The sequence below is a fragment of the Rhagoletis pomonella genome, unplaced genomic scaffold (genome assembly GCF_013731165.1).
Source record: "Rhagoletis pomonella isolate Grant_MI unplaced genomic scaffold, Rhpom_1.0 Rhpom_scaffold_00055, whole genome shotgun sequence".
Lineage (NCBI taxonomy): Eukaryota > Metazoa > Arthropoda > Insecta > Diptera > Tephritidae > Rhagoletis > Rhagoletis pomonella.
Genome location: NW_023458609.1, coordinates 35,792 through 48,826, shown reverse-complemented (window position 1 = coordinate 48,826; position 13,035 = coordinate 35,792). Strand labels below are relative to the sequence as shown.

The 13,035-nt window shown below is 37.8% G+C and overlaps 1 long non-coding RNA gene across 1 annotated transcript; it reads right to left on the bottom strand.

The window, feature by feature from the left end:
* Positions 1-6,866: 6,866 nt before the first annotated feature.
* On the bottom strand, positions 6,867-9,753 carry LOC118749808. Its single transcript, XR_004994289.1, has 4 exons — positions 8,065-9,753; positions 7,798-7,900; positions 7,215-7,728; positions 6,867-7,125 (listed from the first exon to the last, which is right to left on the bottom strand). It is a non-coding gene; the product is annotated as an uncharacterized LOC118749808 (long non-coding RNA).
* Positions 9,754-13,035: the final 3,282 nt, after the last annotated feature.

The window sequence follows — 13,035 nt, the reverse complement described above, 5'->3', positions numbered from 1 at the left end:
ATATGCATTATTTCGGTTTTTTTCATATGCATTATTTCGGTTTTCAACCGAAACTGTGCATATATGCATTATTTCGGTTTTTTTCGTATGCATTATTTCGGTTTTTTTCATATGCATTATTTCGTATGCACAGTTTCCATATGCACAATTTCAGGGTGCCCATTAATCCTCAGGCGCAGAACAACCGACGCCGCCGCGCCGATGTTTCCATGACTCGGCGGCATCCCAAAATACGGCGGCGGCGTAAACCTCTAATATGTACTCGTAGTTGGTATGATTATTCTTCTTCTTTATTGGCGCTGTAACCGCCTAAGCGATTTCGGCCGTCTCCAAAACAGCACGCCAGTCATTTCTCTTCTGTGCCAACTGACGCCAATCGGAAATGCCAAGTGAAGCCAAGTCCTTCTCCACCTGGTCTTTCCTACGCAGAGGAGGCCTTCCTCTTCCTCTGTTACCAATATCGCGGCCCGCGTTGAATATTTTCAGAGCAGGAGCGTTTCTGTCCATTCGAACGACATGGCCAAGCCAGGGGAGCCGCTGAATTTTAATTCGCTGCACTATGTCTATATCGTTGTAAAGCTCATACAGCTCATCGTTAAATCGTCTGGGATATTCGTCATCACCTTTCGCAGTATCTTTCTCTCGAAAACTCCAAGGGCCGCCTCATCAGATGCTTTCATTGTCCATGCCTCCGCGCCATACACCAGCACAGGCATGATCTTTGTACGACGAGAGAGGACTTTACTTCTCAATTGCCTACTCAGCCCAAAGTAGCACTTGTTGGTAAGAGTGATTCTTCGTTGGATTTCAAGGCTGGCATTATTATTGGTGTTAATACTGGTTCCCAAATAAACTGCGTCGTGCACTTTTTCAAACTTGTAACTGTCTACAGTGACGTGGGTGCCAAGACGCGTATGCTCTGACTGTTTGTTTGATGACAGGAGATACTTCGTTTTGTCCTCGTTCACCACCAGACCCATTCGCTTGGCTTCTCTATCCAATCCCGAGAGGGCAGAACAGACGTAGCCCTTGTTTTTACCGATAATATCGATGTCGTCGGCATACGCCAGCAATTGTACGCTCTTGTAAAGTATTGTGCCTGAGCGGTTCAGTTCTGCGGCTATTATTATCTTCTCCAACAACAGATTAAAGAAATCACATGAAAGGGAGTCCCCTTGTCTGAAGCCTCGTTTGGTATCAAACGGCTCGGAGAGGCCCTATTCTGATGGAGCTGGTGGTATTGCTCCACGTCATTTTACACAGCCGTATTAGTTTCGCGGGGATACCAAATTCAGACATCGCGGCATAAAGGTAACTTCTCTTCGTGCTGTCGAAAGTGGCTTTGAAATCGACAAACAGATGGTGTGTGTCGATCCTATTCTCGCGGGTCTTTTCCAAGATTTGGCGTACTGTGAATAACTGATCTATGGTGGATTTTCCAGGCCTAAAGCCACACTGATAAGGTCCAATCAGCTCGTTGACGGTGGGCTTCAGTCTTTCGCACAATACACTCGATAAGACCTTATAACCTATGCTTAGAAGGCTGATTCCGCGGTAGTTGGCGCGTATGGCGTGGTCGCCTTTCTTGTGGATTGGACAGAGCACGCTTAAATTCCAGTCGTCGGGCATGCGTTCATCTGACCATATTCTGCATACGAGCTGATGCATGCACCTCATCAGCTCCTCGCCGCCGTACTTGAATAGCTCGGCTGGCAGGCCGTCAGCTTTGTTGTTTTTCAGCCGCGTAATCGCTATTCGTACCTCGTCATAGTCAGGCATTGGGACAGCTACTCCATCATCATCGGCGGGTTCGTCTTCTTCACTACTTTCAGCGCTGCTACCATTCAGTGGGTTGTAAAACTGTTCCCTCCACAATTTAAGTATATTCTGGACATCGGTCACTAGATCGCCATTGTTGTTCTTACAGGAGTTCGCCCTGGTCTTGAAACCTTCTGTAAGTTACCTAACCCTCTGGAAGAATTTTCGGGCAGACTTCCTATCGGCCAGCATCTCAAGCTCTTCGCACTCACGTATTTCGGCCTCTCTCTTCTTATTGCGGCAAATACGTCTCGCTTCCTTCTTCAGTTCCCTATAACGGTCCCACATGGCTCGCGTTGCGCCCGATCGCAGCGTGGCCTTGTAGGCGGCATCTTTTTTCTCTGCGGCTTCTTGACATTCCTCATCGTACCAGTGGTTCTTTCTGGCTCGCTGAAATCCAACTACTTCTTCGGCGGTTGTACTTTATGATCGGGAAATGTGGTTCCACTGCTCGCGTATGTCGGATTGTTGAAGAGTGCTCTCAGAGAGCAGGTGTGTGAGTCGAGTGGCGAATAAATTGGCCGTCTGTTGTGAGTGAAGCTTTTCGACGTTAAGCTTTCCTTGCATTGTTGGGCGCACATGTTTTGCTGCACAGAGAGTTGGTATGATTGCCGTACCGAAATAAACATAGAAAAAGGTGTTTTCTTAACAGTGGTCGCCCCTTGGCAGGCAATGGCGAACGTCCGAGGGTATTTTTGCCATGAAAAATCTTCTCATAAAATTAGGGTTGCCAGATTTTTCATGCGCGAAATCAGTACATTAGAATTTGTCATGCTAAAAAAATCATAACTTTTCAGTACATTTTTATTCAAAGCAAAATTATGAATGTGTGTGAATGAAAAAAGAAGGTGGTTTCATTGTCACTTTTCGGGCGCCATATTAACTACCTCACAATTAAGCAGACTGTGACATTTCGTGCTGCCATCCCTAATCCTCAATAATCATTTATTTACTGTAAAAAAAAATATATTTAGAAAATTAAAAGGAAATTTGTCTTCGATCTGAGCAATAACGAAAATTTAAATTCACACATCGCCGTATTTGAAAAACAACCAACTGACTTTTTCTTTGAAATAAAAGACCGGTAAATATGTTGTCCACCGCAGGAATTAGCTATTATTAAATTAGTTTATTCTAAAGCCAATCACCGAAAGGGTTTTGATGTGCTTTGCAAAGGTAAGGCTTCCGGTGCTTCATGCTATGATAGATATTATAGTTATGGACGATAGGTTACTGCCGGTTGAACTGGCACCCAGAGTTTGGAAGTAAGTAGTTAGAGGGCTGCCCAATGCCGTTTGGCCGTCACTGCAAATACCTCAGCCTGGAAAACCGAAGCATATTTCCCCAGAGAAAAGTCCAAAAGAGAGTCAGTTTTGGAGCCATCGTTGAAGATTCGATTACGTGGGATTCCGGGCTCAGTGCTGGTATTAAACCTGCATTCAGCCGCAGGGAACTAAACATTATAGAATCTCTTCAACAAAGGTAAAGGTGGCGTACTATCCTGTGGCATTGAAAAGACACAAGTGCTCAGAAATCTGCCGCTAGCAATTTCCGCCTTGCCCCACTCAGTGTTATATCAGCATCCGTTTCTTTTTAGTCTGCAGGTGGCCTTTAAAGCTTTCCCACGTATGAGCACACAAAGTGACGGTAAGTGCAGCAGTGCATTAAGAGCAGCGCCACGTATTGTAGAGAAAGCATCAGGGCAGCACACGGCAGTAGTTATTTGAAGTTTAGCAAGCAGACTTCCCACGCTCTTGATTGAGGATCTGCGCCACTATACCACTGACGAATAGATAATTATGGGTCTGATCATAGAGGTATAAATCCAGAGGATGCCCTATGGTGGCACACCCCACGTTTTGCCAAAGACCTGCTTACAAGACCTGCGTAAAAATGCTGCCAATTCTTTAGAGGTTTTGTGTTCCACGTTAAATATACACGACAGTTTTGTATCCTGAATTACTTCTCGATACTTCACTTCGGGAGAATTCTGAATTGTGACTCCTTTAATTGTGAGGCAATGAGCGCATACAACCTTCTCCGAAGCCTGTTTCGGACTATGCTTTAATGTAAGCTGACCAACCGCCCTCCTTTGAGGAGGATTGTCCTCCTCAAACGTGATTCGTCCTCCTCAAAAATTTTGTCTTTCTCTGTCCTCCTTTTGACCAAAAATGTCCTCCTTCTCCTCCTTTTCAAGTTTTATAGCAGTGATGAAATTTAAAAAAAATTTCGTTCAGAATATTATTATTTCCTAATCGTACACAATCATTGTATTTAAAAGGCGTTTACATTGTTCACCTTTGAGTTAAATGATATAAACTTTTTTTCAACTAATCGCCTGTAAAAGTTGAACAGTGTAAACGCCTTTTAGCTGCAATCGATAAAATTTTACCTTTTACAACACTGAATTACTAGCTAACGACGTGTCTCCACAGGCGAAAATTATTGCTTACCATATGTCATTTTGTTTGCCAGATATGCATAAGTTTTATCAGCGGCAATATTTGTGTAAGGGGATTTTTTATCTTGATAAAAGATTTTGTAAGATGGCTTAAAATAAGTATGTTCGTTTCACTGGAGAGCAAATCGGCTTAAAAAATTTTAGAAAATGTGTTATTTCACATCCAAGTACATAATCAAAAATAACACAGGCCTGTGTGGTTTTCCCCTTAAAAAACTAATTAGCGATTTGAGTACGTAAAAAAAATAAGAAAAAATTTCATCACGAAAATTTTCCGAGAATTTTTTGCTAGCGTTAACTTCGTAAACTCTCTATGAGTATTATTATTGATACTAATGGTTTTAAGTAAAAATTCTATTCTACATTAATTAATTTTTGGCTTTTCATGCAAGTTGCTAAAAGTTCTAACATGTAAGAAAAGAACCAAAGATGTATTTTAAATTAACATACCTAGATATTGAAAAAAATAATTATTGGAAAGCGGAAAAATTTGATTTGTGTAATCCAACAGAAATTAGCTAAATATTTCTACCATTCTAAAAAATCAAATGCCGCTAAGTTTTCGCGCAAATAAAGATCTGGTTGTCAAATTAACTGACAGTTCATGGCTGGCAATATTTATAAAGATAACAGTTCTGATAATTATTGCTTTCCATGACCAATATGCTGTCTCCATTAACAATACATATATTAGCTCTGATCCAGTACTTCATGAACTTACAGGATCTTACACCAACTTGAACGAAGTTGCAGGAAAAATGTTCCCGTACTCCAAAATCCTTTAAAATCCTGTAAATGAGAGCGACTTTTGGAGAGTTGTGTAGAGAATGAAGTTGCAAGATTTTACCCGAACTATTCCTTCTGGTAAAATTATGAAAAGTGTCAAGCAATTACTGGTTGACGATTTTACAGGAAAAAAGGTTTTTTTGTTCCCGTACTTTTTGTTGGTACTCACTTTTTACTCTCACTTCAGAGAGTAATTTTGCTGTTTGACAGTTTTACAGGGTTTTTCACGAAAACTATTGGATCAGAGCTATTGTCTTATAACATGATCGAGATAAAGCGGTTGCCTGTGGAGATGCATAACCAGGGTCGCCATTTTTCTTTGCCAATTAGTAAAGACATTACTACACTGCGTTGCATAATTATAAGACCGCCACATATTAACAAATTTTTATTTTTTATTTATATACCATTTAATATTGATTATTTTCTTATAAATATATAGTTCATAATATATCAAACACCATACAAACTTTTGTGCAAATATTATTAAAATTCGGCAAATTTTCACCATCATTTTACACCTTTTTTAAAAATTTTTGGAAAAGTTTTGCGTATGCAGTTTTATAGCCCATGCAGTTTTAATTTTTTTTGCCCATTAGTAATGACATTACTACACTGCGTTGCATAATTATAAGAGCGCTACATAGTAACTAATTTTGACTTTTTATTTTTATATTAGGGGTCTTCATCAAAAGTGATAAACTGTTGATAAAATGATAAATTTATCAGTTTGATAAATGAACTGTCAAACTTAGTATGGAAATCTGTTTAACTAAAATGTATCACTTTATCAAACGACTTTGGAAAGAATGCGGATAAACTGATAAATTTAGTAGTTTATCAATTTATCACTTTAGATGAAGACTCCCATTATTTAATTTCAATTATTTTCTTATAAAAATACTGCTCATTTCATAAAAAACACCATAAAAATTCACATTCCAAACCTTGTGCAAAATTATAAAAATTCAGCGAATTTTTACCAAAATTTTTCACTTTTTTTAAGAATTATGGTTTTGGGTATGCAGGTATGGGGTAGCCCATGCAACTTTAGTACAATAAAGTGCGAGTTTAATATGGCTACAAAATAACGTTTATTTTTGGCATTTTTCATTTACGGCGCCACTCATTCTCTTCTATACAAAGTACGTTCGAAATTTGTTTATATGGAAGAAAATGAGCAACACTGTCAACAAAAAACAATTGCCAAAAATCAACGGCAATATGTACGCAGTGCATGGAATTATTTTTCCTTTTTTTAACCATGTTAACTTATACTTTATTTATGTGTTAAAATAAATATAAAACAAATTTTCAATGTGGAGTATTTGCCCTCCTAGAATGCTAAAAAATTCTGGTCACCTTATTTAATGACGAAATATCTACCAATACATCTTCTTCGGACTATTTAAAAAAAGAATTTGTTATTTAAATTTACTTATTTTGTTTAAAATAAAATGAAAAAGCTTTTTAATAAATAAATGTTTCAAAACTGGATTTTATTTTATTACTTCATCTCTGCACATCGATATTATTCAAAGGAGCTTTAAAACGCTCGAGAAGTATGATAGCGACTTTTGGAAGAAGACTTAACATTTGATGCTATTTTTTCAGAATATAAAAAGATTTTGCACTCTGTTGTTACCGGACATGAAACTACTTTAAATACTGGTACGTAATCCATCAAAAACTAAAAATCGAACAAATTTTACATAGCGCCCTTTTCAAGTCGTCGTTTAAAGTACAAAACCGCGTATCAACACAATGCAAAACCGCGTATCATGATAATGCAAAACCGCGTTTGTGAGGTTGCATAAATCACCACCAACAATTTTTTAATTGTGTGAAATTTCATAATAAAACTTTTATGTTAGCTTGCGAATTCCTTATATATAGCTTTAGCCGTTTAAAGTTTCTGAAATACAACAGTACGACAGTATACAACTGTTTGAAGTCGGTGCCCATGCTGGCTAATTTAGATTGTAACGCATACACCATGATGTAAGTCAATTCTTGAATCTCTTGCGGTCGATCATCAAAAAGACTCTTCTTTTTGGCCACTGCAAAAGAAAAGGTATTTAATTAATTAATATTAATATTAATATTACTTATATTTATAATTAAGAACACCTTTTCATTTTATACTCACGCATTGTAAACTTTTCCAACTTGGCATATGCACTTGCTATGTTTTTCCAATATATTTTGTGACCAGCATAAATTCCTGCACCATAGACTGTAAGAAATGCGTAAACATAATAATGTAAACATCTTCAAATGCACTTCTACTTCTAACTTAGTTGTAAGTCTCTAATCTGTTCCTCGTACATAAATTGCGTCTACGTCAAGGTCTCTATACGATTGCCGCCTTGGTTTACATTGGCCTTATCCGACAACTGGCGTATGATAAGCTGCGCCAATTCCAACTCATTTGACTTTTCTTTGAACTGATGTTCAACATCGGAAGCACGTTCCTGCATTACATCTAACAGCCTTTTCATTTCATCCAGATGAGCCGCTTGATGTGGCCAACACCCAAAAGGTTTGTTTACAAAGTGCATTTTTGAGTAGTTGAACAAATGCCACTGGGCAGCCAACGGGTCAGTTGCTGGCAACAATTTGCAGGCTTGGGCCAGCGTTTGTTGCGGCTGCCGGAAAAGTAGCTAAATAATCAAAGTAATTATATGTATAGCGGAGTAGGAGGTTTTCCTTTATTTTAAAAGCTTGGTTACTGATTTCACTAATTGACGACGATGCAACGATCACCGTGGAATCGTTCTGCAAATTGTTACCAGCAACTGACCCGCTGGCTGCCCGCTGGTATTTGTTCAATTACTGAAAAAATGCAAATCATTATAGTGATTGCAGTGATTTAACACTTTCAGCGATTTGCATTGCATTTAATAAGTACACATTCTTTACTTTTAAACAACCAATTTACCATTTAAAACTAAATAATTCCGTAAATCCGCGATTTATTATGCACTTTGTAAACAAACCTTTCAATTTCGCCCCAGCTGTTCGATTCTTCTTCTTTTTCTTATTGAATTCGTCTTTGCTCTCTCATTCTGGTATTTATTGACGTCACGGCCAGTTGCTCTCAGCTCGATTGGCGCAATCTTGTATTCTATCATTCTTGGACTCGGCTGCTATTTCTCTTAATGGCCCAACTAACAGTGCATCTGATAATGCATGGTAACCTCCCCGTCTAATGCTGCTCATCCAAGTAATTCTGCTGCGGCTAATATTTTTGGTTCCTCTCAAAGTTACGCTGATGTTGCTGCCCGCCTACCTATGGCCGATACTTGATCTATTAATGCTATTAATTCTCACCCAACCGCACAGTGGGAAGATGCCACTAAAAACAGGACTAAAAACGAAAAGTGTTCGTAATGTTGTCATTGGTCTGAATAATAATTCCGGTCTTGACGTAATAGCTACGAAAAAATGGATTCACCTATCTTCTTTTAAGCATACGGTAACCGAGAACGATATCAGGCGATGATCTACTTTGCTTTATGCTAGTTAAAAAAGGAGTCGAGGTGACCATTTTAAAGAAAATAAATTTCAAGCTTGGAGTAGCCGCTTCTCTCTAGACGTGCTATTGAATCCCGTACTTTGGCCAACAAATGTCAAGGTACGTCCTTTTCAATTTTTTCAGAAGGAAGGAAAAATAGACATAATAAAATAAACGCCCGTCAATCTGACAATGCTTCCTCGATGGTGGAGTCTAAATCTCTTTCTGCGCTGAAGATCTACTATAAAAATGTATCTGGTATGAGAACGAAACTGATCTCAGCTACATTGTTCTTGTCTCTCTATGAATATGACATAATAATTCTCACTTAAACGTGGTTAAATGTTGACATATTTGATGCTGAAATTTGTGACTTAAAGCTGTATAATATTTATAGAAAAGACAGGGACTCGGTCAAAACAAGTGCATAAGAGGAGGAGGTGTTCTTATTGCTGTTAAACGGAACCTGCGCTCAGAATCATTTGATATTTTAAATGCCGATACTATACTTGACCAGTTACGTGTAACTATACGTGGCGATACTAATCTACTGTATATATGTGCGTCCTATATTCCGCCACTTATTTCTGATGACTTATATCCTGCGCATATGTACAATATAACTAATATTTCAGTTGCAGTCGGTTCAGACAGTAAGAGTCATCTATGCGTTCTTGGCGATTTCAATCTAAATAAAGTCACCTATCTATGGTACCTAATAATAGTTCTCTTATGGCCTGGAATGTCAATAAATCACACGAAATTTACCTAATTGATAGTCTTCTCGGTGCGGACTTAGTACAAATTAATTCCTATTTAAAAAAGTTATCTAGAATGCAAGATCTAATCTTTGTCAGTAGTAATTTTGATTTCCACCTGAAAGAATGTGATTTCCCAATTTCTGAGCCGGATATGCATCATGTACCGCTAGTCCTACAAATAAACTTTTATAATTTTCATACCTGTTCCACATCTAGTTGTGGCCCAGATTTTAATTACAATTTATGTGACCCGGAACTTCTAAACAACGCATTAAATGCTATTAATTGGGAGGAACTACTTAGTTAGGTCGAAGTCTCTGATTGCTATCGTATCTTCCTAACTAATGTAAAGAAAATCTTCACTGAGCTCATTCCGACTCGTCCAAAAAAAGTTTATAAATTGCCGTGGTATACTAAGCGTTGAAGAAATTAAAAAATCTTAGAAATAAGTTCTATAAAGTTTATATAACCACTAGTAAAGTATTTGCTCCATTTGAACGAGTTTAACTGTCTCAATAAATTTTTATATAATAAATACATCATGCAATAACATAACATAATGAATATATCATGCAATAACGTAACATAAAGAGCAACCCAAAAACGTTTTGGAGCTTCATAAAATCAAAAAAATCTGTTTCAGATATTCCTGCGACAATGTTTCTCAATGATCAAACGGGTATTCGCCGATTTTTTGTCTCTAATTTTGATAACGATGTATACGTGTTGGATGATACAACGTACGGTGAAATTGATTCATGCATAGATTTCGGTGCATTAAGAATAACAGTGGATGACGTTGTTTCCAGTATTAGAGCACTCAAAATATCTACAAAGCTGGATAATGATGGTTTATCTAGTTTCCTAGTTAAAATATGTGAATTAGAGATGGGCACGTCAATTTTAAATCAGTACCGTGGGTCCCGCGGGGCCTCCTATCACGCGCCCATCTCTAGTGTGAATGTTCCTTATCCGCACCTATTACTTTAATCTTTAATAAATCCCTATCTACGGGTGTATTTCCTGATCAATTCAAAATTTCATTTATTACTCCTATACGTAAGAGCGGGAACAAAAATAACATTTTAAATTATAGACCAATCTCTAAACTTACTACAGTATCAAAGCTTTTTGAATTATCAATCAAGGATAAATTTTATTTTGCAGTTAAAAATGTAATTAGTCCTTATCAACATGGATTCGTTAGTGGTCGGTCTACTGTTACCAACCTAACCGTCCTCTCACAATACTGTATAAAATCGGTCGAGCTTGGTTGTCAAGTGGATACCCATATACACAGACTTTTCCAAGGCATTTGACAAAGTATCACACAGTATCTTAATCGCAAAACTCTCCAAAATGGGATTTCACTCAAAATTTCTTAATTGGCTTAAATCCTATCTTAGTAACCGATACTCAGTAGTAGTTGTAGATAATGCTAGATCATATCGATTCGTTTCATCGTCAGGTGTGCCACAAGGTAGTGTTCTTGGGCCATTATTGGTTCTTTTGTTTATTAACGACATTTCTCGATGATTTAAAATTATATCTAAGAGTACGTTGTGCTAATTATGCTTCGTTTACAGGAAGATCTCGATAACCTTTATAGTTGGTGCAACAAAAACCGTTTATTCCTTAATTTAATAAATTCTCTAAAATCAACTTTTCGAAACTTCGTTCCAATTTTTTTGTCGTACTATCTTGGAAACTGCATTTTATCCAGCATTGATGAAATCCTGGATTTGGGTGTTGTTTTTGATTCCCGTTTCACATTCATCGGTCACTTAAATTCAAGGAATGAAACCGAAACCCAAACCGAAACCGTAACCGTTTAAAACCGTTTCGTTTTTCAAAACAGAAACCGAAACCGTAACCGTTTCTTGACCTGAAAAGGAACGATACCGAAACCATTTCAATCACAGGTTTCAATCGGTTTCCAGAAATTTACAAAAATAATAAATAAAAATTTCTTTGAAATAAATGATTTATTTAACCAAAATCAGCAACATTTTGCTAAAATTCTTGTTAAGTAGTAAATAAGTATGGCAAGGTAACTTTTCGCAAAAATCTGCTGATAACTTTGCTGTTGTGAATCGATAATCGATTAATTATATTTAAGTAGTTTCTTTCCCGTACGCAATGCGAGATCCCGCGTGTGCCCAAAATAGCCCAGAAATCATGCCTCAACAAAATGGGTAATAGAGAGCGAAAATTCGAGCGTATTCGAAATTTTCTCCGAGTAAAAATGGATAAAGTGTCAAGGCAAGAATGATAGAATACAAGATTGCGCCGATTGCAGCAGAATTCGTGAGAGTAATTTTAGCGTGACGTCATCGTAGAGTTGACAACTGAGAGCGGCGAGAATGAGGGCGACTAGTGATGTGCTGAATTGTCCCCAATACTCGGTACCCAATACTTAAAAAAGATTTCGGTACCCTATACTTCCTTTTCGGTATCCGATACCGATTATTTACATTAAACCCTCGCCATTATATGCATTTCAGGTTTAGAAAAAACATCCATTACTAATTTGTATGATATCGGCTAAAACACTTGAACTTATCGCCACTGAAAAATATTATTTTATCAGTTTTAACCTTAGTCGATCCAAGGTTCAAGAAAAATACTTTGACGGATGAAGAAGCCTTTCAGGGGAGAGATTCTGTAGCCAGTTAGCGACAAGTTTCGGATCGATATCGCACTTGTTGACTTACAAATATTTGATATCAAACGTCGACAAAACCGATACCGATTCGAAAATTGTCGTTAACTGGTTACAGAATCTGTCCCAGGCCTACAAAAATGATATCGTCCGATTCAGCTGGAACAAAAATGCTTCAAACAAGTAAGGGTTTCTCTGTATTATGGCATCGAACCGACATATATACATCTTTCATTTGAATCAGTAAAAAAGCTCTATTGGCTGTTACATTCGGGTTTTGTTAGGCGTTTTTTCCATATTTTTGGCATATGTGCGCTTTTATTCGAAACCTAAATGTTTCGGTACCGAGTATCGAGAGTATTGGGTACTTAAAAGTATTGACTCAGCACATCACTACTGCTGTCTTCTCTACCATGACGTCACCAAAACAGCTGATTCTGTCAAAATCACTGAGAGCCGAGTAGCGGTATCGTCATCGGCGCCACCTCTGTATTCTCTCCACCGTGGTGTCAAAGTGCATATCAGCTGTATTGTGTTTACATGTTGCCTGCATTTACTTGGTGCTTTTAAGGAAAAGTGAATGGCCTGTTGATGTATTTTCAATCTATGTACTTAAAATCAAATTTGTGAAACCAAAATTTAATTTCCAAGTGTTTGCATTTAATACCATGTTCTGACAGACAACCAAAACATTTTTCCTTCATTTTCTTTTCATTTACAACCTTTAACTTTCATTCTTATTTTGCTTTGGCCAGGCAATTAACAATAAATCCGAAATGGCGTATTAAAGATGATAAAATATGACTTCCACTTCGATAAATAATCGAAAAAAACTAGTGAAGACACCGATTGGAATGAGTGGAAAGTGAGATACTTCGCCGACCTAAACGGGGTTAGATCGCCGAAACAACAGCCCTTGGTCGGGTGAAACCCGAGTCATTCCGGTACGTAGAACCGGCTGTCGTCGGAATGTGCTTAGGACAGCGACGGGATGCCTCCTGATGTCGCCAAAACACCACTTGCACGGCGA